Genomic DNA, 5,301 nt, shown 5'->3' with positions numbered 1-5,301 from the left:
TTCTTATTTTCTGGAGTAGAATATATCTCATTACACTTTGGATTAATTTATGGTTAATAAAATGGTAGTTCATGATATATAGTACTATATCTAAATAATATGTTTTGATAAGGTTACATATAGTATATTAGTACATGAGTATTTACTAGAACAAAATTATCGTTGATGATATTCCTTATCATTTTTAATTAACTTATTTTTATCATAGTGTTTAATAAGTTGAACTTACTAAAGTTTGAATTTATGGCTTGTAAAATTATGTTACATTCCTTGAAGTGAATCAGACAATTTGTGATAAATGTTATATAAGGATAAGACGGTGGGCTCAAGTCCCAATGCACCATGAGGGTAAGACATCGGGTGTGAGTCCCGGTGTACCGTGATTATAAGAGTTGGATTTGAGCCCCAGCTCATTATGGCCTAACATGACTTTATATGGGTAAGAATTGATGATATATTGATGACGTAATGATGATTAAAGAAAAATAATATATTTTTTATGAAAAAGGCATGAAGATTATCCCACACGATTTGCTCCATTCTTGAAGTGAATGTGGTAGCAGCGCATAATAAGTCTAAATGAAGACAAGTGGTTGACCAATGAACGTGTGAGTTCCAAAGATAAAAATAATAATAGTCATCACTATGATTATAAAAGGAGAACAATAAGGGTTCTCAAAATAGTCCTTCAAAATGTGAAGGCAATGTTTACCATCAAATTGTTATGAAAAATAATAAAGCACGACGCTGATTATGATCCATTCCTTGAAGAGAATGTGACCTGTGATAAGCATTGAGAATGTAGACCCATTCCTAAAGGTGAATGTGGCAATATGTGATAAAAGTAATAAATAAAGACATGCAATGCATGATTAGATGAATACCACACAACTCACCTCTAAGGGAGGTTTGAGTGAAAAAAGAGAATAAATATTATTGTGTGGTTACGTGAAAATGTCATTAGTCGCGTACATGTGATACACCAAAACATATTTTGGCATGCCTTGTAAAAGTTATTAAAGGCAAAATTAAAGCAAGGATTGATTTTTCTTATGATGATTTTGACCATGACAATTTATTATGATATGATTTTCTCCGTGAAAGAGACATTCACCATATGGATGGTGTGACAAAATATCGTGTAGTAGAAGATCAATTAAGAGCTCCAAAAGAACTAATTTGTTACTACTCGGATGAATGAAATTGTTCATGACATTGATATTGTAGTAAGTCTCAAAAGAAATATTTTGAGCTTCAAATGTATTAGCCAAAGTGGTTGGCATATTGAGACTATAAATGAAAAGAAGATTGAATATCCTCATATTACTATAATCATACCGGGTAAATATGAATGATTACCTAACTTTTCTTCTATTTGTACTATACAAGTATAAGCAAGATGATGCAATCACAAGCCACAAGTAAACTAGAGGTTTACTGAAATAAATATTAGTTGGCATGACCGGTTGTCCATCACTATTTAATTATGATGCGAAAATTAATTGAGAATTCACTTGACATGTATTGAAGAAATAGAAGATTCTTCAAGAATTCTCTTGTGTTGCGTATTCTCATGATATACCAGTTAAGGTTGAGATTGAATCCCTTGATTTCTGAAACGAATAAAAGGTGATAAATATATGGGTCCAGTCACCTGCCATGTGGACCGTTTGCTATAATATGATTTCAATGGATGCATCTATTCTATGATCACATGTGCATTTGTTATCAACTTGTAGTTTGATTTTTGCAAGGTTGCTTGCTCAAATTATTAGAGCACAGTTTCAGAATATAAATTATGATGATTTATCTTGATAATACTAGTTTAAATCCAAGTTGGTTTAGCAGAAATTGTATGCCTCAAATTATAGCTAAACCATTGGTTATGAGAACAAAACTCCCAAAATGAAATTTGGTATGAGATGTATTATTTAATATACAGTAGTACTTGTACGCATCTAGCCAAGTTATAAAAAGTTTTCCCTATCACAATCGGTTCAGAGTCAGGAACCAAATAATTTCTATCTAGAAATATGGATGTGCTATATGATTTAATTATGCCACCACAATGCATAAAGATGGGTTTTCAAAGAAGGTTGGGAAATATGTTGATGATCCCAACATTAGGGGAGAAAATGGGTAGCTAAGAAATTGATACGTGGAATGAGTTATTATGAATATATATAGATCCTCGTATAAGAAAATATGAACTTGAAGTTCAAGTGAAAATTTATTTGCAAATTATTTCCAGACTCATTTGCTGACCCAAAGTTAAATGTTATATTTCAGCTGCTAATGCTCCAAATAGAATAAACGTCCCTGATGGACAAATTTTATGGCACGCATAAAGCGTAATAGACTAATCGATTCCAAAGATAAAACTTCTTGAAGAAGGAGATGGACAAATATTCAAGATGGTCATAATAAGGAGGCAAGTGTTTTAGAAGAGCACCACGACATAACACTTCATAAGACCTCATGGGAGAGGCTCAGGTACCTGAAAATAATAAGTTAAAGAGATCTCAATAAGTTATGTCTTTATTGGGTAATAATGGAAACGACATAAAATGATCGTCGACGATCTTGTTAATATAATATAGCGCTCAATATTATTGACGAGGATCTTGAGCTCAAATCTGTCAATTTGCCTTGGTCTACAAATTGAGTATATGAAAGATGAAATTTTTGTTCATCAATCAGCATACACTGAAAAGATTTTAATGTGATTCTATATGGATAAAGCACATCCATTGAGTACCCCGATGATTGTGAGATCACTTGATATAAATAAAGATCCATACCGACTTCATGAATATATGAAGAGCTTCTTGGTCCTGAAGTACCATATCTTAGTGCAATTAGTGCACTAATGTATCTTTCTAACACTACATGGCATGGCATAACTTTTTCAGTTAATATCAAGCAAGATATAGACTACAAGGAGATATTGGAATGGAATCAAACATATATTGCGGTATCTAAAAGGGACTACCGATATGGGCTTATTTTATGGTTATGTGTTTACATGTGAAGGCACTGCCATATCTTGGCTATCGACTAAACAATCAATCGTGGCTACTTCATCTAATCATGCTGAGATAATTGCTATTCATGAAGCAAGTCGAGAATGTGTAAGGTTGAGGTCTATAATACATCTTATTCGAGACAAATGTAGTTTGAAGTGTGATAAACTACCCACAATTTTGTATGAAGACAATGCAACATGCATAGCCCAATTGAAGGGAGAATTCATAAAAAGAGATATGACAAAGCACATTTCACCAAAGTTATTTTTCATACCTGATCTTCAAAAGAATGGTGATATCAATGCGCAACAGATTCGTTCAAGTGATAATATGGCTGATTTATTCACCAAATCTATACCGACGTCAACCTTCAAGAAACTAGTGTATAAGATTGGGATGCGAAAGACTCAAGGATGCGAATTGATACTCTCATCAGTGGGAGTTAATACGCATTGTACTCTTTTTCCCTTACAATATTTTGTCCCACTTGGTTTTTCTTGTAAGATTTTTAACGAGACAACCAAAAGGCGTATTTCTAAACATGTGTACTCTTTTTCCTTCAGTGGGATTTTTTTTTCATAGGGCTTTTTTCTAATAAGGTTTTAACAAGACACATTATCTTTGGACATCCAAGGGGGAGTGTTATAAAATCTTCAATTATGGTGGATGTCCATAACCACCAAAGGAATAATGCTCACTACTCTTCTTCATTATCTCCATAACTTTCACTATTAAAATACTTATGGAGTTATGATTGTAATTACATAACCTCTCCATGATCTTCCTCCATGATCTCAAATGCTTAATGACATATTTGTTCACTTTTCATGCCTATATAAAGGCCTTGTAATAGATGGAAAAATCAACACAATTGAAAAAGAAATAAAAATCTCTTCCGTCTCTCTGTCTCCATTTCTTGTTCATGTTTTACTATTTTTTTTAAATTTTATAATAATATTTTTTGTTCATATTTTACTAAATTTCTTTTATTTCTTAAAAATATCATTAAAACTTGGACATTTTGTTCGCCTCATGCTCACCGCGTGGCTACGTAACTTGGACTCGCTAACTTGGACATTCCGTGTTTCTTCCTTTCTTGTAGGTTTTTTGACACTATTTGGTTGAAGTTTGGAAAAGGATAATATTTGAAATTGAACTAAAAAATTGGAAGTTGAATCTTCTTGTATAGTTTGAAAAGATTATCACCAAGTTCCTCAAAAAAACTACAGTCATTTTCACATAGTGGTAAAAAATTCCCTTCTATATGTATTTTGAAGTTTGTTTGTTTATTTGCGAGCGCTTTATTTTGCAAAAGAGATGGATCATAGCATTATCAACTACTTATTGTTATGTAATACTTGATTAAAATATTTGTTTTAGTTGAGAAATTATCTGCATTCTCATTCAAATGCCAAAGTCTTATTATCGAATAACTTATAGGCACAAAAAGAGAAAACGGAAAATATAGTTCGATAAAAATAAAGTATGTTTTGAAAATATTGAACAGTTTTAATGTGCAAGAGTTATTGTACAAAAATATATCAATAGATATATTTTCAAAAACAATCTTGATGAGGATGTGAAAACGAATCGAAGAGGAGATCCCCTTGAATAGAAGAAAAGTAGAGAAGAGTGGAAAGAATAATTTCTGTTCTAACTGCAAGAAGCAACGTTGACCGTGGTCAACTCTAGTTGTTTTTAAAATCAAAAATCACATTTTCTTTAAAATTTCACATTAAAGCTTTCCGAAAAATCACACGGACCATGCATGCAAGTCATATAATATCAAATGAAGCTACGAGAGATATCGAAACATAAAAATAAAGGCCAGTAATCAAAACAATCTATCTGGTTGTCATATTATATTTCTCTACCCAGAAAGAGGAGGAAACCTAGCTAGGCTGTTGAATTAGTGGATAGACTTCTGCAATTTCAATTTGCTTGACGTATATATAAGCTGTCAACTACTTTAACACAACCGTAGACAGCCACCGGAAAAGTAATTTAAAACAGAACATAGACAGCCACGAGAAAAGTAATTTAAAACAGAAACACAGCCAAAAAGCTTACCAATTTCCAAACACTGACGCCCTCTTTTATAGTGTCACATTGCGGCATAAACCGTAAAGGTGAAAGATTGAAGAGCACATGCTACATTATGAGAAATTTTGTATGCTTGACAAGTGGATTCTAGTGGGTCTCACCTTCCAAGCAACGGACCGAAAAAAAGAAAAGCAATAAATTCACTCTTGTACTATTCGAGAATGAATTTTAC

The sequence above is a fragment of the Nicotiana tabacum genome, chromosome 21 (assembly GCF_000715075.1).
Source record: "Nicotiana tabacum cultivar K326 chromosome 21, ASM71507v2, whole genome shotgun sequence".
In the NCBI taxonomy this organism is placed as follows: Eukaryota; Viridiplantae; Streptophyta; class Magnoliopsida; order Solanales; family Solanaceae; genus Nicotiana; species Nicotiana tabacum.
This window is presented reverse-complemented; position numbering follows the sequence as displayed.